Raw genomic sequence first — 23,969 nt, 5'->3', positions numbered from 1 at the left:
GAAAGCAGAACGACATTCATGCCACATCACAGCATGGACTCATTAAGCACACTTGGCATTGTGGATGAGAGCAGTATCTGACACCACTAAGGAACTCAGTCAATGATTCTGATTAATAAGAACATCTCTTCATTGTTTTTAAATAATTTTAATAGAATATCTTTTATTATTGACAATTTCACACATGTAAACAATGCATCTCGATCATATTTACCCCTAACTCTCAACCATTTTCCTATGCACCCAATATATATCCTTTCCCTCTTTATGTCCTCTTCTTTTGTGTTGTTAATAACCCATGAGTCCACTTAGTGCTTCCTGATGGAATGTTGGCTTAATCTTGTGCAGGTCCTATGTGAGTGTGAGTTCATGGGTAAGATAGCCTTGCCATGTCCAGAAGATAGCATTTCACAACACTCCTGGTCCTCAGGCTATTACATTCTTTCTGACTCCTCTCTGGCTATGTTCCCCAAGCCACAGGCAGGGGGAGTTGATATAGATGTTCCATTTTGGGCTAAGCACTCAATAGTTGCTTATTCTCAGCACTTTGACCACTCTGCATTAACTACTAAACACTGCAGACAAAAGCATCTCTGGCCAAAGCTGAAATCAGCACTAATCTATGGGCATAAACATAAATATTTAGAAGGCACTTTGACAACATGCCCATTTAGCAAAACAACAGTAGTAGATTCCCCACTAGGACCTATGACCTCTTCATCTACAGGCTTTTGACAAAGTTTACAGCACCAGGCATGAATTCCCTTCTGTGGCGCAGGCTTCAAATCAAATCAGGTCACTCCCATTAACGTTCATGGCACTACTGTGTTAGTGACCATATCTTACCTGGCAGGTCAGCAATATGACGTACAGGGTTTGCTACTCAGTCAGATCACTGATGGCTTTCCTTCCTGTCCAGTGCTGTGAAAGCTAGCCTTCAGAGAGGAAGTTTTCAGGTTAGTTCTTCCTGATTTCTCTAAATGTGGCAACTAGAGTATGCTGTGTCTTCAACAATGGGATTTTGCTACCTAGTTCTGATGAGCAACCAAGAGCAATGCAAAAGCCTGTGCATTTGGGAGCTCTCTGGGACTCTCTAACCAGTAACAGGTAGGGAGGTATCTGATGCCTGGCATTGAGGTTTTCATTTAATAACCCATGTCTTCTCGGGGAGTATTGTCCACACATGCAGGGTACCTATAAGAATATCTTTAATCTGTCAAAACAGTTTATGTTTGAAGGTGGAATTCATTTAACAAAGGAAATCCCCTGCTGGCATTCTCTAGTGAAGTCCCATTGTGGATTTCAAACACCAATTGGAATTTCTTTAAAACACACACACACACACACACACACACACACACACACACACACACACAAAAAAAAAAAAAAAAAAAAAAACAAAAAAAACAAAAAAAACAAAAAACCAAAAACCAGCAACTGTTTGCAGAAGCATAACATGGCAGGAGTCTAGTATTTGTACTATTTGTACTCAGAAAGAGTATATCGCTATGAACCAGTCATCCTCTGGTTCAGTTTTCACAGACAAGCAGGATGCTTTCCTGTGAATTCTAGAAATAGTCAGCCTGGCTTTGAAAATCAGCTCTGGCCTTTACTAGTTCTATGATCTTGAGCTGACCTCTTGATGGTTCGACGATCTTTGGTTTCTGCGGTGAGGCACAAGTAATGTTAGAACCTTCTGGGAGGCTGTAAGAGATAACATAGATAATTAAGGTAAAGAACAGGGCATACACAGGACCTGGTACATGGTAAATACAGGTCACACATGGGGCTCACACAGGGCACAGTGAAAGGCAAATAAAGGACATAGAAGGCATAGTGCAGAGCATGCACCACACCACACAGGGCACACCCATATAGGTCACACAGGGCCTCAGCAAGTGCTAAGCAACGGCTGCTTTTCCTGTTGCAGTAGCTCTCAGGACAACAATCTCTTTAAGCCTGGGCTGGAATCAGGCAGAATCTTGTACACTCCTCTAGGCACTCAGAAGCTCTGGCTTACATACTGGATGGCCAGGTGACAAGATATGGGAAACTGGGATGTGCAGAGCTTTCTTTTAACAAACTCATACCAATTGCTGGCATGATCATATAAAGGTTTACTTTCACCAATTCTGTTAGCATCTTTATGCTGAGAGTAACCTGATGTCCTTGCATGCACAACACCCCACCACCACCACCACCACACACGCCATGCAGCTTTAGTTCAACCACCTAGTTTCTTTTCCTTAATACCCAGTACCATGCCCCAGACATGAGCACGTGCCTCATACAACTCCATACAACTCAACACAACTCCATCCTCTATGGTGGACACAACCTGCAGCTTAAACTTAGGTAACCACACCCTTCCAACAGTGTCAGGAATGATCTCTGAATTTTGAAAATCCAATGTCTACTTAAAGCTCCTTAAAACCCTTTGCCTATAGCTGCTTAGACAGGAGCCAGGAATGCCACCTCCTAGAAGGCAGCAGCATGGAGGAATTGCCAACTAGGATCAGTTTGTGGTGCTCAACATGAGGAAGAAGCTGCCAATCCCAATCTTCCCTCACCCACACTCATCTTAGCATCTCAGAAGGGACAAACCACCACTGTTCCTCCATTCCAGACACATGTCAGCTCCCTCTCCCCCAAACAGATAGCCATCAGCTTTTCCTCACAACATCCACTCACCTGAAATTTGATCTGGAGACAGTGCCATGTTGGATGGGAACATCACTTCCTACCACCCTGACTGGGTCACACCACCATGATCAGCGCAAAATCCCACCCAAGACACTTAGAACCCTAATCCAGAGCCTTGCATGGAGCTACAGTTTTATTCTACTGGACTTAAGTAGATAGAGGGACAGCATCTAAGGCAACCATCTCTCCCCTCCATCCAGGATAGAGACTGAGACTGACTCCCATCCAAAAAAACAGAAGCAGCAGGAGAAGAAGTCACAAGATGAAGTAGAAGATGAGAAATACAGAAACAGAGAAAAAGTAGGAAGGTAAGACACATAGTATTTACTGAGGGTCTCTCCAGATGTGCCTGAAGTGCTATAGACTTTGCCATTTCATACCCTGATATGTTCCCTCAAAGATGTCTGCTGATGTTTATAAGTGATCTTTCCAGACCCTGCCACAGATTGCTAGTCAATCCCTTGGCTTCTGTATCTTCCATTATCTAAAGCTCCTACCCTGCCCAAACTTATAAACCTTCTCTCTAATCAAGTCACTGAAAACAGGCGTTGGGGAGATGCCATGAGTCTGCACACTATGCAAGGTTTGGAGGTGCTAACCTCTCAACACCCACTTTTCAGGGACTCAACACATTTACAGAAAGACAAATTAAAGCCGTGCGGTAGAGGCAGAGCTGTGGAAAGGGCAGCCCTGTAATCCAAACTGGGAGTCAGAGACAACATCCTGGAGGAAGTGATACCTACTTACCTTTAAGAATATATGGGAGTTTGGAGGTGCACAGCTGTGTACTACTCTAAAAGCCCCTGGCCGAGTAGCCAGGCTGGGTGAACCATTCTCAAAGACCCTTGTGCCTCCTGCCCTCTATGCTTTCTGGTGTCAGTTAGTGCCCTCCAGGTTCATTCTCCAAACTTCCTCAGATGAGGAATATTTGACTGATAGAAATGGTGGATGCAGGCACAGGTGACATCACAGCTCTGTCTTCTCTAGCACTCCATGGTCACCAGGTCTGAGAGGCTCAGGAGTTCAGACTCACAGAACACCTCTCCTACTTCACAGTTCTTTTCTTGCTTTTATGTTTGGGAGTCTAAAATGCATTGAGATTATGGAATAAACAGCTGTGTGATTGCTGTCTGCTGTTGATATCGCTCTATATAAATAAAACACTGATGGCCAGTGACCAGACAGGAAGTATAGGTGGGACAAGGAGAGAGGAGAATTGGAGAAACAGGAAGGAGGGGAGAGAGACACTGCAGCCACCACCAGGACAAGCAGCATGTAAAGACGCCGGTAAACAACCAGCCATGTGGCAAGGTATAGATTTATAAAAATGTTTTAATTTAAGATAAAAGAACAGTTAGCAAGAAGCCTGCCACGGCCATACAGTTTATAAGTAATATAAGCGTCTGAGTGATTATTTTATACGTGGATTGTGGGACTGCGGGGCTTGGTGGAACCTGGAGAGAAGCTCTCCAGCAACAGCTGTCCATGATTGTCCTGTGAGAATCACAACTCTGCCAGAATTCACTTTCTGTGAGAGAAGTGAACCAGGAAAGACTTCATTAAAGTACCTCCCCACTCTGCAGTCACTCTTGTATCTTTGCGTCTTTGTCTGCTTGCTTGTCTGCTTGCTTGTTTGCTAGTTTATTTAGATACAGGTCTCCCTACATAGTCCTGGCTGGTCTCGAACTCATGATCCTTGGCCTTCCTCCCCAGTGTTGGGATGACAGGGTACACCTCCATGCTCAGTCTATCATTCTTATTTATTTATAAATTTTTTCATTTGATTTGGTGAGAAGACATACTAGTCATAATTGTAGATAGATAGGCATATAAACAGGATATAGACATAGAACAAAAGCATTGCCCTTAAACCTCAGGACTGATACAAGTGCTTTGTAGCTTATTTCCCAGTTCCTTCTGCCATCACCAACCATTAGCTTTCCAAGACAGATCCGTGCTGGCATAATTGCCACATAGTAGCCTAGGCTGAAACAGTCTGTAATTTGGAGTCTACCATTGGATAATTTCTATTTTTACTATCACAGACATATACTGCCAGGAATGTCCCTGTGCATACTTTGAGACAACCAGGCACAAGACCAAAGCCATTATTCCAAACTGTAGAGAACTTTCACCTTCAACACCATCAGAAGAGTTCTGATTCTTGGTTGTTCCCACTGCATGGGTAGGAGAAGCACAGGGTTACTGTTTGGGTGGGAGTTCCACCTCAACCCCTGGCACCCTGGCATACATATACCCAAAGAGTCTGACATGTTCTGGTGGAAGATCCACCCCTCCCCTGTCTCTTTCCCTAAACCCACCCCTTCAAAGCCTGCCAAACACAGCTCCTCCCCCAGAAAGGCTCAAAACCACTCCCACAGAGTCTATATGCTGCATCCCAGAAAACAGACACGTGGTTCTTCCAGGATCCTGTCCCTGTCTCCTCTCTGCAGGCTGGCTTTACCCATTAAACCAGGGCTTTTCCTAATTTGGTCTGATTTGGATTGCTGCTTTGGCGGAAAGGCCTATCAGGGTGCAAGAAACTGATCAGTTACCATCCTGCTTGCATTCATTGCCTGGCAGGAAATGAGGCTCTCTGTGTGTTTCGTAGATATGGTCCCCTATTCTCAAGCATCATTTCTGAATTTCTTCCTACTTGGTTGTTGGGGTTGTCCTTTAACAAGAAAATATACAGGTAGGGTTTTTCTTTTAGTAGCATCTGTTTGGGTGTTTGGGTTTGCTTTTCTGTTGTTGTAATAAACACTGTGACCAAAAAGCAACTTGAGGAGAAAACAGTTTATTCATCCTACAGGTTACAGTCCATCATGGAGGGAAGCAAAGGCAGGAACTTGAAGCAGGAACTGCAGGGAAATGCTGCTTACTATCTTGTTCCTGGGCTTGCAATCAGCTTCCTTTCTTATACAATCCACACCTACCTATCTAGAGACAGTTCTGCACATAGTGGGATGATACCCCCAACCACACACACACACTTAAGAAAATAAACCGAGACATACCCATAGGACGATCTGATGAAATGAAAGCAATTCCTCAACTGAGGTTCCCTCTTCTCGGGCATGTCAAGCTGACAACCAAATCAGCCATTGCAACATGTATTACCCATACAAATTAATAGGTTTTGTCACATTTCACACACATATGCAGTCAAACCTTTCCACACCGAAGTTTTAACTAACACTGGTTATAATTTCAACTAGATCTTGATATCTGATAGAAACAATATCATCCCTTTATTCCATGATTGTTCTATCTTAATACTTCAAGTAAATTTTAGAAGTGATTGGACAAATTCCATAAAATGTTGTACTGGATTTTTTTATTGGAATTGCATGGGATTTATAAATTAGCTATTGGAGGAAGCACCCCACCACAGCTCCCCAGGTACAGCTGTTCATTTATCTAACTTGGCAGTTGCAGGAGGCAACAGTGTTCCTCCTCTGGAAGGTTCTTTTTTGTTTAGTGATACCTTTTTCTCCATCACCCACTGGCCATCTCTTTCCTCCTACCCAGTTGGAGATGAGATCAGACTTTCTCTTCTTCCCAGTGGCTTCCCTGCCTCTTAGAGAAGGGCATTGCTTCTGGCCTCAGTGGGTTTTCTCTTCCTCTCTTTTCTATCCATTCCAACTGCATAGTGCATCAAAAAACTCTCTCTTGCTACTCACACATCCTTTGCATAGGATAAAGCTTAGCCTGACTTATAAGACTTTCCTTACCCCCCTCCATATTTTTATTCTGTCTTTATTACCACCTCCACTTGCCCCCAAAGCTATCTGCTGCCTCTGCTGTGCAAACATCTGCAGCTTCTGGAATATCATATCTTATCTAAGCCTCACTGAGGCTGCCCACCTGGGAGTGGGTACCCCTCGCCCACTTTCAACTAGCTGATTTCTATTGGCTATCCAACTCTAGAAAGATCTTGGCTCTGAGATCCCCAGCAGGCTGCATCATCCATCCTAATATGGCAATAAAAGAAATGAGTAATGGTGGAAACCAGATGGAGAGTCAATCCAAATACACACTGGTAAGAGGAGCAGATATTCTGTAATCCTATAGTCCATTTCTGGGCCACTAACTAAACTCTTTGAGTTTAGAATTAGAATTAGGGCAGGGTGGCAAGGAGGATGCCTAACTAAGCAGTCTGGGTCAGGGGGTGGTCTCAGTTCCAGTTCTGATTCTCCAGGGTAGCCAGGAGTCTTTACTGCTCAAAGAGAACAAGCTGATTCTCAGGAAGTGATGGCTCCTGACCCAGGATACTTAGTGTCCTCATCAGAGAGTTGGTCTATGCTGCTGGGCTCTATTATTCATGAAATCTAACATGGCTATGGGATTAGGACAATAGGGACCTATGGGGTCTGGAGTAGGACAGTATAAAAATTGACAGTAAAATGCCTTGGTAACTCATCTCTGCATCTTCAGCTTCTAAGGGGGATGTGACAAATGGGATTCACTGGATTCTAGACTGATACCCTTTGAGTGCCAGTCGTGCCTATGACAGGACAAAGCACATAGTAGGAGCTGTACCATAAATGGATGAAAGCACAGAGGCAATGAGCAGTTGCAAATATAGCTTGGGCACAAAGACACAGGTGTCCTGTCTGAGGAACACTGGAGCTCCAGTTTATTCTCCCAGGCTGGGGGAGGGTAGCCACATCTGTGTGCCTGGCTACACCTCCCCCCATTACCTCATTCATCCTTCCTGCCCAGGAGTGGGCTGAGGAGCTCACAGAGAACTGGAGGTGATGTCTGCCTGTGGCAGAAGGCATGCATAAAAATGCAAATGCAGGCTCCTTCCCTTGCTCCACTCATACATCCCTCTCAGACAGATAAAAAGGAAAATGTGCCGCTGAGGACAGAGCCCCTCTGGGTAAGAAAGCAATAGCAAAGTGACAAATGCCATGTGGGTTTAAGCAAAGTCCCTCATGGTTACAGACCCACTGGGAAATGAGGCTGACAAATGCACACCCCACCTCCTCCCTACACCCGATTCCTTTGAAATAACTTCGGCCCTGAAAAGAGAGAAAGAAGGAAATAACTCAAAGATTTTAAAAGCAAAGTTTCTGTCTGCAAACCAAATGGGCTGAATTTTTATAGGCTCATTTGGAAGAGTATGAAAAATCCAGTTGTAGGCAGGAGCCTCTTTCAGGAGGCTGGGAAGAGGAAGGAAGGGACCACCAGAAGACTGGGCTCCTCCACCTTCCTCCATCCTAGCACTAAGCCCTGATCTCTGGTCCCTGCTCCTCCTTGGGGGCTGCTGAGCTCAGGGCAAGACTTCCTCCTCTGCTCTGCACCAGGGTCTGTGCCAGGCACAATGGAGACCCTGGAGGATGACAGTTTCCACACTTCCAGGGACACTCTAGCACATTAAATGTGCCAGTCATCTTGGCTCCCTGCAGTCTTCACCATGTGCCAGGAGCTGCTCTAAACCCTTACATATATTTTCTCCTTCCATCCTCACAGCTGTTCTGAGGGAGCCCTTCCTCCTCCCTCTCATTTACACATGTGGAAACTGAGGCAAAGAGAACCTTGTACATGGTAGAGGATTTAAGCTCTGTCTGGCTTGAAGTCCACCAAAGTAGATGTTACAGTATACTGTCTGCCTCCTCTTTGCTAATGGCTCAGTGTTGCCCTTTATTTGAGCCGAGAGACACCCTGGACACCTCCAGTTCTTTGCTGAATGGAGTGATGGATGGTACCATATCTGCTCCTGAGCTCCCAGGGTGCCAAGTGGGTAACTTCAGTGAAGCCCGAAATGTGTTTTGGCTTCACCCTGGTTCTCTCACCTTCTCTTTCTTTGGAAAGCAGGAGAGTGCTTCCTCTGTAAGTGGTGCCTAGCTCTGGACACCTCATGGTTCAACTCTGAAGCCTACTGAGCAGGCAAAAAACATAGCTCAGCAGTGATATTGCCAATGATGGCCACCTGATTTTACCGGGCCTCCAAGAGACCACAATCTACAGCCCAAGTGACTCATACCTCTGATCACCTGACTGCAAAAGAAACAAAGATCACAGAACATAGTGTCTCCATAAACACCATAAGTAATTTAGTAATTTGCATGGGGGTTAATAATGAGGCACAATAGAAATTGATGTGATCCCTTTTTTACTCATATATATGAGATGGAGTCTTCTATAGCCTAGACTGGCCTCAAACTTGCTATATAGCTAAGTATAACCTTTAGTTCATTATCCTGCCTCTACTTCCTGCCTCTATCTCCTGTGTTGGGATTACAGGCATGCTCCATCATGCCTGACAATTTTTCTTCTACAAACTTCACAGTTAAGACACATTAATGCTTTTGAGAGCTACACACTATCCTGGGTTTCTTCCTTTCCCTCTCAACTGGGAACATTTGCCCTCCTTCCAGTGTGAGCTACAAGCTGAGGTAAGCACCTGCTAGAACTGAGAGCCCTGTGACATGCAGGGTGTGAGTGAACCACTGTTCTTTCCTCCTTCTCAAGTCTGCAGCACAAATGAGATAGCATCCAGCCACAGCCTTAGACTCCACTGCCCCCACCCTTGCCATGGCCCCTAATGAATTTTATTCACTAGGAAAGACAGTGGAATCCCCACATGGCACCTGCTGCTCTAATGAGAACCAGGCTGCATCATTTGGCAGGCATTTGCATGAGAACAGTCTCTATCTGGGAAGATTGCAGGGCACCAATGCTGGAGATGCAGTAAGAGGTTGGGAAGAAGCTGTTTGAAGGGCAAACCAACAGTTGGGGATAAGGGGAGGGCTCATCTCCTAGAGAAGAGGAAGGTCATGACTCTGTCCACCAGGAGCAACATAGCTATAATGGCTTGGGACAGAGTGTCCCCATGACCTCTTGGGAATAGAACTTTCCTCCAAGGGAGGCTCATTGTTGGGTGGCATAGGGCAGCCCGAGCGGAGCCTCCTACCACCATTCACAAAGAGCTGAGATTTCTTGTGACAAGTAACTTCCCTCTTTACAAAGGAAGCTTGAAAAGACAATGCCTTTGTATAGTATTGGTGACAGTGGCCTCAAAGTCAGCAGACCTTATAGAAAGCCTAGTATATGAGTGGTTTGGAACAATCAGTCACTGTCTCTCTCCTGCACTTGTGATGTGGCACACATAGAAAGAAATGGACCTTTTTTAAGTACTAAGGGTTGAACATAGGGCCTATACATGCTAAGCAAATGATTTAACACCGAGCCAAACACTCCAGGCTGGTGTTCTACCTCTGAGCTCCAGCATCACAGAGAGAGAGGGTGGTGAGTTGTCCAATGAAATGCATACAAAAGAAAAGGCATGGGTGCTGCCTGGAAAGGGGTGAGGCGCTCACCACCGGGGAGCACAGTGGCTGCTTTAGAGGGGGTCTGAAGAGACAGTGGTGGAGTATTTGGGTATCCTAAACCTGCTCCACCACTGGAAAGGTGGAAGGGTAGGGGCTGGTGAAAGGTGCTGGGTTACGGTTATGTTGCTTTCTCCTTCGTGGGATAGTCTTGCCTCTTTGCTCTTAAATTTACTTCTGTTGAGAGGCCCTACTTGTCAGAGGTTGCAGTCTACCATGTCCAGACAGCTCTCTCAGAGCTTGGTGCAATATGGAGAACCCCTGCCCCCCTTCCATGTGAGAACTTCCTGCTCTCTACCTAACCTTATTTGGAGAATGTCTCTAGGCCCAGATGCCTGACTTATCTCAAATGTGGCCCTTGACACAGTTTGCTGCAAAAGCTTCCCCCTGCTGCCCATATGATAATCAGACATCGTGTTAGGAGCCTTAAGATAGGACTGTGCTGTCACATATGATAACTAGACATTGTAGTAGGAACTTTATGATAGGAGTGTGCTACCTAATGTGAATTAGGTGATGTTCCATCTGCTGTCCCTGTCCTATACATCTCCCTCACTCTGGAATAAAGTTGAGCTGTAACACTGAAGCAGTCTCCTGGAAGGCTATTTCCATTGTGTTTATAGGCTGAATAAAGCCCTGCTTATGACTTCTGCCCCCTTTGCCCTCATGGCCCAGTGGCTAACACACCACAGGGAAGGAAAAGAACTTCATATCTCAAAATGGAATGTCTGCTACTTTGTCTGCTAATGAACTTCTGCCTTACTGGAGATAAGAACAGAAATAGTGAATGGTGTTAAAATGTACGTGTATGTGTATGTATGTGAGTGCATGTATGAGACAGAGAGATGAAGGTGTATATGTATGTGTGTGTGTGTGTGTGTGTGTGTGTGTGTGTGTGACACAGAGATAGAGAGGTATTTATGTAAGTATGTGTATAAGGTATGTATACACGTAGTGTGGGTATGTATGAAATGTGTGTGTGTGAGAGAGAGAGACAGAGACAGAGAGGTGGAAAGATATATGTGTGTGTGTGATGTGTGCATGTGATATGTATTTTCTGTATGTGTGTGTACATATATGTGTGTGGGATGTGGTATACATTTACATAACATATATTCATACATATATATATTAGTATGGGGATGTATGTGTATGTTCAGTGCATATGTATATCCACGTGTGTATTTGTGATGAGGTGTATGTCTTGGTATGTATGTGTGTATATATGTTGTATGTGATATGCACATATGTGTGTATATAGTGTGATATATATATATATATATGTATATATGTGGTGTGTGTAGTATATGTATGTAGTATGCTTTCCAATTCAGCCAGCAAGACATGGGGGAGTCAGATGTACAGAATGGAGGAGAGGTAAATAAAGAACCACATGGCAAAACATAGATTGATAGAAACAGGTTAATTTAAGTTATAAGAGCTAGTTGGGGACAAGCCTTAGCTAAAGGTCAAGCTTTCATGATTAATAATGTCTCCATGTCATTATTTTTGGGCTGGTGGTTCAAAGAAAATATGACAAGAAAGTCTAACTACAGTGTGGTGTATGTTGTGGTGCATGTGTGTTGTAGTATATTATTTTAACTAGGCAAAAATGTGATACATTTGTTTATGCTGCAGAATATTACTTTAACTGTGTAAAGGTGTGTTCCTTTTATTTATGCTGCATTTGTTTAACAATGTAAGGATGTGTGTTTCATTATGTAAAGATATGTTGCGTTTGTTTCACCTTGCCTGCCTAAGGCACCTGATTGGTCTAATGAAGAGCTGAATGGCCAATAGCTAGACAGGAGAGGGATAGACAAGACTGGCAGGCAGAGAGAATAATAGGAGGAGGAATCTAGGCTGGAGAGGAGAGGAGAGGAGAGGAGGGGAGGGGAGAGAGGAGAGGAGAGGAGAGGAGAGGAGGGGAGAGGAGAGGAGAGGAGGGGAGGGGAGGGGAGAGGAGAGGAGAGGAGAGGAGAGGAGAGGAGAGGAGAGGAGAGGAGAGGAGAGGAGAGGAGAGGAGAGAATGAAAGAAGGAGGTGGGAACAAGAAACACACCTGGGATAAGAAGCCAGGCAGATGACAGACAGACATAGAGAAGCAGTGAAAGTAAGATATACAGAAGTAAGAAAAAAAGGCAATAAGTCCCGAGACAAAAGGTAGATAAAGAGAAACAGGTTAATTTAAGTTAAAAGAGATAGCCAGAAATGTGGCTAAGCTAGGACGAGCATTCAAAACTAATAATAAGTCTGTGTCATGATTTAGGAGCTGTTTAGTGGCCCCCAAAAAGAAAAAGTCTGGTGTGTGTGTGTGTGTGTGTGTGTGTGTGTGTGTGTGTGTGTGTGTGTATAAGGGGGCAAAGCTGGAATAAGGCCCACTAGAGTAAAGACAGCAATTTAGAAAGCTGTTTGGAAGTGGCTTCAAAGTTCAGGATAAACAAGCTTTGGTTGGAAGCATTTGCAGTAGCAGAGAAGAGGAGAGCAAATGAGCACTAACACAGCTCTGGTATTCCAGAATGCAATAGCACTGAGAGTGGGTGAGCAGAGTGAATAGCAGAATTCCATTTTACAGAAAAACGTCAATGCCCAGGGTCCAGGGTGATGCACTCAGGGGCAAACCTGGTGCCATCAACCTCTCAGCAGCAACTATAGGGAGCCCCCTTAGCATGGCCAATGAACTACCAGGTGGTACCATCAGTGCTGCTGATGCAAACACAAAGTATCGATTATCACCCCATGGGAGGGCTGAGACACTCATCTCTAGGTGCTGAGGCTGTGGTGGCAACTGCTAAATTGTGTTTATGGGAATAATTTTGCCCCAAGGGGTCATAATTCACCATTGATGAATAACCAATCAATCTACCTGCTTTGCACATCACAAAACCTACAGATCCGTCCACAGAAAGAAGAGAGGGGGAAAGACGATGTGTGCACTAGGAAGAGATGACAGGAGAGCAGACTAATGCAAGCACTTAGGCTTGTCATTACATAAGCATTGACTTTTTTATTATTATTTAAGGGAAACATTTTGTGTGATAATGCTGAGTCCATTAAAGTGAAAAGTGGGGGAGGTCGGTACAACTTGTAGACTTGGCTCGAAAAGACTGGGTAGGAAGGCAGGCCCAGCAAAGCCTCTCTGTGCAGGCCTCTTTAAACCAAAGTCTGCAGCTTGCGCACCAGCAATAGAGTCTAACAGGAAACCTAAGCCTTACTGAGACACAATACCTCAGGGTTCTTAAGGCTACCTGTCAGGATGAAAACTGAAACAGTTGCTCCCAACACAGAAATGTGCCAAGTCCCAGGGATCTGGACTTGAAGTATTTGTGCCATTCTGGAGCACAGATGAGGCTGAGTTGTGGGAGGTGGTATGAGTTATGAAGTGGGGGTGGGGGAGAAGGGGAGTTGGGAGTGTGGGGGTGAGAGGGTGGTGCTCTGGAGAGATAAGGCTGAACTCTCCAGCAAGACTCAGATCCCCTATTTCATCAAGGGATCTGCAGCCCTGACTCCCTAGAATGAGTCAAGCATTCTACTATTCAAAATCACAAGCTTCCCTCAGGCCACACCCAGCTCCCTGGTCCCCTGTGGCATCTCAGATCCAGAGGGTGAGGTCTCTAGGGACCCTAAGCAATTTTATCAGTTTTCATAATGTTCTTCTAAGGACCTTTGCAAATCAACCCTGGCAAATCCCTCTCCTGCAGACAATCCTGGCCTGGAAGTCTGAGCCTTCTGAAATGCCACCCCTTCTCAGCACATGAAGGACCATGTTGCCTCCGTTCCCAGCAATCATCAGCGGCCCACATGGGACTAATCTAAAGCACTTCACTTCAGGGCTTCCTCACTGAGCTTAGCCTCAGCTCATTTGTGTGACCAACCTAACAGAGTGGGCTGGAGGAGGCTGGAACCTTGCCAGCTGGCTCTCAGGTCTGGTCCTAGTGGCCTACATGTTCCACTCAGTAGATCAGAAGCTGGCAGCAATCCCTATCCCTGGGTCTTAGCTCATATTAAAGACACATTTCCCAGCTAAGGAACTGATCTCTCTTCTCCAGAGCCAACAAGGATGTACGTACCACCCCAATGGCCTACTCCCAGCCACCTGGTCACCATGGCAGCGCAGAGATGAACAAACAAAGGATGGAATCTAGAGTGCTTTAAAGCACAGGACTTGCAGTTGCTATGTTGAAGCCTCCAGTCTCCCAAAGCTGACACCTCTTGTGTTTCTCCACTCAGAACATTTGAATGTGTTGCTCAGAGGGTGATGCTCACCACTGTCGGAATTACATGGAGGCAAACAGCTTGCCACAAACAATTCTTTCCTGGATGTCTTGTTCTTCCCCCTTTACTGTTTCCCACTCAATTCATTTTCTCTGTTGAGGCTAAACCTGATTCTAGAAGGGGTCTAGAACTCACCTTCCTAAATAGCTCCCCCACCCCTAGTGTGTGTGTGTGTGTGTGTGTGTGTGTGTGTGTGTGTGTGTGTGTGTCCCTTCAGATTGATTTCAGTACATATCATCAAGAACATCCACAGCACTGGTTCCATTAGCAAACAGTTAAAGGTGACATATTGTGTTTAAATAGTCTCCTGTGGAGTGACAGATGCCTGCCTGGGTGAGGTAAACAGGGAAACTTCACCCAGAGGACAAAAGAGGCCAGGCCCTACTGCTGGAGCAACACTAATGAGCCTTAAGGCCTCTGCACAGGAGGACTTGACCTCCCCAGGGTGCATTGGGGACTAGAAAACACTAGTTGGCTTGCTCTTCAGTCTTGGGGCAGAAAGCAGGGGCTTGAGGTGTGTCCAGAGAAGCCAGCCCACTGGCATGTGTCTCGGGGGCTGCTCACCATGCTGTGACAGCAGTAGAGACAGCTGGGAGGTGACACAGTCAACACTTTTCTAGTTAATTAACTAAATACATACTGTCTGTAGCCTCTGTGTGAGTAGGTTTTCGGATGAAAAGTGCCAATTTTCTTACATTTTTATGTCCAAACTACTTTCCTTGGTGGCTCTTATTTGCCTTTTCTCATCTGTTAAGTGGAGTAAATTTGTGGCTTAGCTGAAAGGCTCAGAGTGACAGGGACATAGAACCATGGATTTAGACAAATGATAGTTTCTGGTTTCTGGAGACCTACCTCTCTACTTTTTCCAGCACTTGAGAAGCAGGTGGGTCTGCAGGACAGACTCACTGCTGTTTCTGCATGGATCACATGTTTATCAGATACACATTCCTTAAAGCCTGCTTAATGCTTAAAAGTAATGTACTTTAGGGCCAGGGAGGTGGCTCAGAGGGTTAAGACACTTGCCACCAAGCCTGACTGAGTTCAACCCTTACACGCCCTATATGGTAAAAGGCCTCCTGACCAACCCTCCTCCAGCACACACTAGATTAAATAAATGCCATTTTCACTTTTCTTTTGTGGCTCCTGGTGAAGTCTAGTACACTCCAGTGGATACTCAGGAGTAGATGGGCAGCACAAATTAGACTCAATGGGTTACTAGTTTATAAGTGAACATGATATTTGTGGGGTAGGAAGGTGCAGGTAAGTCTGGGAGCAGTCAGTGCAGTAATGAGGGGAATGAACATGCTAAAAATATATTGTATGAAATTCTCAAAGAATTAATAAAAATACTTTTTTTAAAGCAGTCACGCACCTTGGATTTTGTGGGTTTTTTTTTTTTTTCAGAATTCCTGTTAAAATTCTCAGTATGTTATTAAGAGGTGGGACTTTGGGGAGGGTGGGATTCCTGTCTGTATTAGTTACTTCTGTGTTGCTCTGACCAAAGCACCAGAGAGAAGGGAGGAAAGATGTATTCTGGCTCCTGGTGTCAGACATTTCTGTCTGGTTTCTTGGCCTCAAGGGCTTGTTGTGTAACAGTTTCCTCCAAGATTGAAACATTCCATCCTGCAGGAAGCTCCTTAAGTCAGATGGGAAATCACTCAAAGTAACTTTCAGGAAGTTCCTGAAACTAACCAGATTGACTAGGCCCCTTGTCTTAGTTCCAGTTTTATTGCTGTGAAGATATACCACCACCATAGCAATGCTTATAAAGGAAACATTTCACTGGAGCTGGCTTACAGCTCAGAGGTTTATTCCATTACTGTCATAGCAGCATGCAGGCAGACATGGTATTGGAGAGGTAACTATGGACCTATATAGGGGCCATTTTTATTCAAACTACCATACCCTTCCTCGCAGAGTAAGCACTAAAGATGGCTTAGGGTCTCTTTCAGACAAGCCAGGCTGCAAAGAAGACTCTGAGACGAGACCAGCTGCCTGGAAGAGGTTGAGACCAACTGAGTCACTTGGAAAGGGCACTTTACAACCTGTTGTGTTACTTGCAGGTTGTTCGTTGTATTTCAGGTTCCCAGCTTTTATGAGCTGTCACTCAAACTGGGGTAAACTTTGGGGGTGCGGTTATATTTGAGTCATTTCTGTTCCTGTAAGTAACGGCTCACCCATATTCCTGCAAGTAACCTCAATAAGACTCATTGAACAAATGAACCACCAAGCTGGACATTGGTGGTATCCATACTTGGGTCAATTGCAGTCTCCCTATCTGGGGTAAATAAAAATGTGTGTTGGGTCTCCTCAGGAAAAGTTTTGGCACGCAACACTTGGACAGAACATGATGGTGGGGAGCCTGTGGTAGAAGAGAGTCCTGGCAGTCAGGAAGCAGAGAAACAGAAGTGTCAATGTCTGCTAGCATTCTTCTTTTACTCTTTTGTTCTATCTAAGCCCAAAGCCCATGAAATGCTGCCTCCCCTCCCCCATTTAGGGAGGGTCCTTTCCCATCAGTCAATCCTCCCTGGAAACATCCTTAACAGTTACTCTAAGAGGTGTGACTTACCAATCTCCCAGGTGATTCTAAAACAACTCAAGTTGATTGTTATGGTGTGAATTTGAAAATTACTCCCAGGCTAAGGTTTTTAATAATTGGTTCCACTTCTTTGGAGGCTATGTATCCTTTAGATATAGGAGGTGAGGCATTAATGGTGGAATGGGTCAAATGTCCAGGAGTTTGAAGGCGATACCTGCCTCTGGTTCCAATGTGCATTCTCTGCTTACTGATTCACACTATGTGAAAACCCTGCTGGCTCCCACTCCCGCCACTGCTCTGTCCTTGCCACTCTGGGATGAAGTCTTGATGAAACCGTCCTGTAAATAGTTTCTCTGGGGTATTTTAGTCTTAGTGGCACAAACTGTTATGGATCTGGAGTCACTCAGAGATTCACCATGACTATGGATATGTCTTAAGAAGAAGTCTGGCTGGGCAGTGGTTGGTGCACACCTTTAATCCCAGCACTTGGGAGGCAGGGCCAGGCAGCTCTCTGTGAGTTCAAGGCCAGCCTGGTCTACAAAGTGAGATCCAGGGCATGCACCAAAACTATACAAAGAAACCCTGTCTTGAAAAACCAAAAAAAAAAAAAAAAAAAAAAGAAAGAAAGAAAGAAAGAAAGAAGAAATCTGTATTTAGATAATGGCACCAGGCACCTAGCACCAGAAATAAACATGAGAGTGCTCCCAAGATGCAGCACCCAGTCACATCAGCCCAGGGCTTATAAATGCAAACCCCACAAAGTTACAGTTCAGGGATGGGTTAGCTCATATGCTGTGTTTTTGTAAGAAAGACTTGATTTTGTAAACAGATGTTTGCAGACCTCCTTGGTTATCTTGAGTAAACAAGCAGTTTTTACAAAAGCAGAAATAGCAGTTACTCTTATGACCCATGCAAGAGCAGCAAATTTTACAAAATTTTTCACAGTGTCTGCTAGGGTACAGCCTGTACAAGTTAGGAGCTTACATGTTAGAGACATTTTTTTTTTTTTTTGCTTTTTTGTCTCTCAAGCATAATAGTTTAAAGTTTAAGTGATGTTAACCAGCATAAAATGTAAGCAACAAATTAATAGTGAAGATTCCCTTACCACCACAGAGACCCCTTCTGACGAGCAAGGCCATCAATCAGCACGATATGAAACATGAACACACATCACTTTAGCAGCTGCTGGCACCTTGCCATGTCACTTCCCAGTGTCCAGAACTACTGGCCACTAGACTGGGTTTAGAATCACCCAGTAAACACTGTAGCAGGAATCTTAAAAGTTCTTATTAATAAAATCAAACCCGAGGCGAGTTATTGGGGTCCATGCTGGTAGATCAGAGAGACAGAACAAGCCACAGCTATCTCACCTCGCCGGATCCTCAGCTGGTCTTGTCTCCTCAGACTGGAGGCCTCTGAGTCCTCATCCGGAATGGGTCTCAGCTGAATTACTGCTCAAAAGCCTGAATGCTTAACCAGCCAAAATCTTAACCAGCCAAAATGCTTCTAGTTTCTGGTCCTCACGCCTTATATATCTTTCTGCTTTCTACCACCACTCCCTGGGATTAAAGGCTGGCTTTCTGGGATTAAAGGTGTGTGTCACCATGCTTGGCTATTTCCAATGTGGCCTTGAACTCACAGAGATCCAGAGGGATTTCTATCTCTGGAGTGCTAGGATTAAAGGTGTGAGTGCCACCATTTTCTAGCCTTTGTATCTAGTGGCTGTCTGTTCTCTGACCCCAGATAAATTTATTAGAGTACACAATATTTTGGGGAACACAATACCACCACAAAACACATCTCGGGAATGTCTGTGAGGTTTAACTGAGGATAGAAGTCCCACCATGCCTGTGGGTATCTCCACCCTGAACTGACTACAAAGTAACAAATGAGGATGAACAGGCCAGTCTTCGTTTCTTTCATCTTCTTAACCAGATACAGTACGACCTGCCACCCCAGGCAGAGCTGCTCCTGCCACTCTGCTTTGCTTTCCACAGTCTAAGTAAACCTCCCCTTCCTAAAGTTGCCTTTGTTGAGTGTTGTCACAGCCATGAGACAAGTAACAAACAAACCGCCTAGAGTGTTTGTGACGTCCTTCCAGAGAGTGTTACTACACTGCCCAGAGGGCCTGACTGCAGGAAGCATGTGACACATGGTGCTCACTAAGGGAATATGGTGGCCTTTCTTGCCCTGTTCCGAGTCTTGCTCCAGGAGTCTGACCTTGTAGGACCCCTTCACCAGAGCCTCCTTACTGGTTAACTTTGACTCCCCACTAGGCCACAGGAGTATCCCAAGGCAGAAAAACTGTGATTAACCAAACCAGTCAGGTGAACTGAGGTGATTGATGCCCCAGTCTCATTGGTCAGATAAAGACACCAACCCTTCTGAAGGGAAAAGGGGGGTTCAGGATTAGGCCCAGAATTACCAGATTCCACTCTCCGCCTGTCACTTTCCAGCACTCATCCTTTATTGTCTCCTCCCCAAAGAGGGACTTGTTGCTGCAAAACTGCCAGGCATTCTGAGAATGTTTTGTTTCCCTCTGTCCCCCACAGAAGCTATGCTTTTTTGATATCTACAGCAATCAGGGTCCAAGTTCCACTCTTCTCGGGTGTCAGGATTTGAATGACACTGACTACATACAGCTCAAACCTAAATCTGGGACTGTAAATGACATAATGAGGAGGCTGGGGCCCGGTTATGAGTAAACAGAAGTAGCAGAAGCTGAAGGGATAACATTTTAAGAGAAAAACTGGGGACTAGAGAGAACACTTGCTGCCCTTGCAGGGGATCCATATACAGGTCCTAATACCCACATGGTGGTTCACAACCACCCTTAACTCCACTTCCAGGGAGTCCAATGCCCTCTTCTGATCTCCAAAGGGATTTCTAGAGGAAGCATCCAATCCCCAGGGTGCAGTTGCTGGGCCAAGTGAGGGTTGACAGAAAGCACTCTGTCCATTTTGTATCTTCAGAAAGCAGGGAAAAAGAGGGAGGAAGCTGAATCTGGTTTTGCAGTCTATGGGGAGGACCAGGCCATTAAGATGTGTGCAGAGTTGAGATCCAAACCCTGGGGAGGCAGGTGTCAGCATGTTGTGCAAGAGATGTCAACCCTTTCTGGAAGGATGCCTGAGACAGTGGCAGGAGCCGCTATGTATCCAAGATGAAGACATTCTCATTCCAAACATCTGGTCAGCACTGCACAAGAGCCCAGTGTGTGTTCAGAGAAGAAGGTTATAATCCAGCTTTAACTCTAATCTATGTGTGACCATGAGCTACTATTCCCAGATTAGATCTTCAGTGCTTCTTCCTATGAGTGCAGAATAACAGCCTGCTCTGCAGGGCCCTAAACTCTGTCTATACTCTAGCACCCCCAGACCCTACAGTCCACCATGTATGTTCAAGCGTTAGGTGCCTAGTCAGAACATCTGCCTCCAGCGGAAAGGATGACACAGGTGTGCAGCAAGCTCAGTCGGGATGGCCAGCCTGACTTTCCATTGAGTTGAAACTGAACTCAGTCATTTAAATTAAATAAGCTGGGTGTGGTTGTTTATAAACTGAGAACCTCCCACATTCCAGTACCAGGTGTTCTCCCAGCCCACCTGCAGCTACTCTGTGTCAATGGCCACGTCATCACGAGCCGCCAAATGAGACATTTCTACTGTTGCCATGACTTATGGGAAGTCTGAGCCTTCATGGCCTGCCCCTTCTTTTCCCTCCTCAGTCAGAAACAAGGCAGCCTTTCACCCCCCCCCCCTTCCCAATCTCTTGCTTGAAATCTGTTGAGTGATGTGATCTTTGTGGCATTCCTTGGTCCTCTGATCGCAGCAAATAACCCCTAACATTGATTGTGTGACTTGATAGGATATCCTGGCGCCTGCACTCCACTTCAGGGGTCAAAGCTGCATGGGTACCCTGTTTCTTATCTCCAGTCCTCCCACAACAGATTCACCTCCTGGCCCCCCAATCACTTGGCTCTTCTTCCATCACTGGCAATTGGTGAGAGAGCCCTCTCCATCAGTGTAAATGCTTCCCTGAGTCTGGTACAGTTGGAGGTAGAGGTACGCACCCCACTCTGGACCCCTTTCCTTGGCTTAGGCTTCATTTTTGAGCTTGGTTTTTACCTTTTAGCTTCACTCAAAAGCCCTGGTACCAGGCCCCGAGTCTTCTCAGGCTGCTAGCCTTGATCCCCTTGGAATGAACAACTGGATCTTCCTCGTTCAGTCCTCCCTGAATCCTGGGACACTCTGGACTACAGGTTTAGGACCTTCTTCTGTTTCTCACTCATGGGAACAGTGTCATCCATACCTTTTGCCCCTCCCCCTAGCCTTTCCCCCTTCCCCACCTCCCCATACTTCTTAGAAAACCTCCAACCTCTCCACCTGGCACGCGACCTGAAGGGCCTCAAATTTATTCAATCTTGCAATCAAATCTGGCCTTAAAATTCCTTAAATAATCAATCCAAATGTGGCCGACTAGTAGCACCCAAGATCTCAATATTATTCGAGATCTTTACAAATACTGCAAGTGATCCAGAGGAACTGAAAGAGATTCCCCATTTCCGTTTTCTCTTTTTTCTCCACTGAAAGGTATTTATTTTTGTTTGTTGCAAAGTATGAGCCAGAGCAGGACCTAGCAGGATGGGGAGAAAGCAAAGGAGGAGGCTAGTTGGAGAGTGCACAAACCCAGAACATACCATTCGCTGGTTTCCCCTGCAGCATCCTCTCCTAAGGTATGTAAGGATCATTTGTTTCCCAATTCTAGAGTCTGAGTCTTCAGTTGCAGCTTCCCTCTACCTGCTTTCTAGCAATTTGCCTCTTATTTCTCTGGGCTCTCTGGCTTGCTATGCCCTCCACGGGGGGCACCTACTCTTCTCTCTGGCTGTTGTAGCCTTCTATATTTCTAGCTTGCTACACCCATATAGACGTCCCCCTTTTCTCCTGCTACCTGCTCTAGCTTTCTGTGCCTTCCTGGGCCTGTACATTGCAAGTTTCCTAGCCTCCAGCCTGGGAGCTGCCTGTTAAGTCTTGCAGCTTTTGCTGACTCAGCTCCTCTCATAGAGGTTTTAGAAATTCCCTCCAGTGGAATTTTGCTTTGCAACCCTCTCTCTTCCTGCACAGACTCATATTCTATTACTACAACTTGGCCTCAATACAGATGAATGGCTAGAAATTTGGCACACTTGATTTCCCAATTCTCACAAATTATACCAACTGCTACTGCACAAACAAATGATCCACAATTATTTTATATTTAAACTTGCTCCTCTCTACACTTTCTCTACTTTCTACTCTTAAAAATAATTTATTGCTATGATTTATCTGGTCTCAAAAAAAATCTTATGTCTATGCTATAAACTGTATCTCAAGACTTGTAAGTTTATTGGGTATGGTTTAAAATCTATAAAATCTGTAAAAAAAACTTGACTTTAAACTTATAACTAAAATCTTATAATTAAAAATCTATACACAGATCATCTTATGTTACACATCATCATTATGCTGTGACATTATATATGATTCAACTTCTGTTTAGGATATATGTATGTGTGTATATGTAACTTGGAGTCAACTCTTATTTTTTTAAAAAAATAGATCTACTAGGAAAACAGATGTCTTTAAATAGCAACCATGTGACTCTCCTCCATTTTGGCTAATGACCTACCTCTTCAAGACATAAGTGACCACATGGCTGTTTTACTAAGGTTAGAGTACATGCCATGTAACTTAACCACCATCTTAAGATGACCACGTGGCATAAAGCAACAACTGTAAAACTTCTTAGTCCTACTGAGCTCTCTGTTTATCACTATATCTCTTTTTAGACTAAGGAAGTCAACAACAAGTCTCCAAAAATATTTTGGATTGGTATGGATTTTTGTATGATGATAAAAGTTTAAGACTATATTTGCTACAATGCACTATACATGCGATTCGGCTGTGGTTTAGAATATATTGTATATGATGATAAAATTTTAAGGTTATAAAGGTCTACTCAGATTAACAAAAGCTGATTTAAGATGTATGTCTAAAGATTTATGTCTTCGTTCACCAAATTGCTAAAAAATTTAATTAAGTAACAATATATGTTTGATAAATGAAGTATATTTGATAAATAAGATTTATAAGTTCCTAAAGTCTACTCAGCTTCATAGTAATATTTGTCTAGCTTCTTTGTCTTTGTTCACTTTGTTAAATGTTATTTATTTGGATAAACTAAATCATATTAAAAAACTAAGGTATTCTATAATGGTACACTATAAAAGATCAGTAAGTTTCCCAGTTTCTCTATGGACTAAAGTTTACTGCATTTATGGTTAATTTTGATGCTAAATGATCTTCACCTCAAAATTTTAAGCCTCAAAGTTACCAGAGATAAAGTTATGAAATTTTAATCCTATAAAAACTAACTTATTGTAAACTGTTGAAGATAATTAAGACATGCAAGTTAATATTCAGTTACCTTATAAATGATCAAATTTTTTAATGTGTTCAGAACTATACTGGTAGTCATGCTAAGCATTTTTTTTAGCCTCCTGCATATGTTTTCAAAGTTAAGTCTAAAACAAGTACTAGAAACAAGCAAAGTTTGTTTAATGTAGATATATGTAATAGATAATGGTCTTGAAACGTTTTAAAGAACTACTGAATGTGGCATTTAAAATGTTTAATGGAAAAAGCTTACTATGACAGACAGTGACCCCAGATTCTTGCAGTGACCCCAACATCACACATCATCCAAAGATGATGGGGCATAGAAGAACTCCACCTGGAGCTTGCTTTAAATATGGCAAAGCTGGCCACTGGGTGTAAAACTGCACTTCACCTTGCCTGCCACTAACCTGTGAACAAGAAGGACATTGGGGAGTTAATTGCCTCACTTTGCTTAGACAAGGTGGGCTGGTTCCCCAAGTTCCTAATCCACAGGAAAATCTGTTGGATCTTGTTGGCCTGGCAGCCAAACAGTGATGCTTCTCTGGAACCTCTGCCCCAATGATCATGGAGGAACCTAGGATGATTGTACAGGTAGCCAGTAAATCTCTGTCATTTTTAAGTTTGGGGAACTATTTGGTCTGTACTTTCTGCTTACTCCAGCGAATTTATCCTTCTCGGATCCCAG

At 44.3% G+C, this 23,969-nt stretch overlaps 1 long non-coding RNA gene across 1 annotated transcript in view; it reads right to left on the bottom strand.

Moving 5' to 3' along the window:
- Positions 1-1,471: 1,471 nt before the first annotated feature.
- The window catches only part of LOC107399423 (uncharacterized), a 182,816-nt gene continuing 160,318 nt past the window's right edge, over positions 1,472-23,969 (bottom strand). The window contains exon 8 of the long non-coding RNA XR_006071065.2: positions 1,472-1,704. This is a non-coding gene — a long non-coding RNA (uncharacterized LOC107399423). The remainder of the gene's footprint in view (positions 1,705-23,969) is intronic.

Source organism: Peromyscus maniculatus, chromosome 1 (assembly GCF_049852395.1).
Source record: "Peromyscus maniculatus bairdii isolate BWxNUB_F1_BW_parent chromosome 1, HU_Pman_BW_mat_3.1, whole genome shotgun sequence".
In the NCBI taxonomy this organism is placed as follows: Eukaryota; Metazoa; Chordata; class Mammalia; order Rodentia; family Cricetidae; genus Peromyscus; species Peromyscus maniculatus.
Note: the sequence above shows the minus strand (reverse complement) of the source record. Positions and strands in the feature narration are given on the sequence as shown.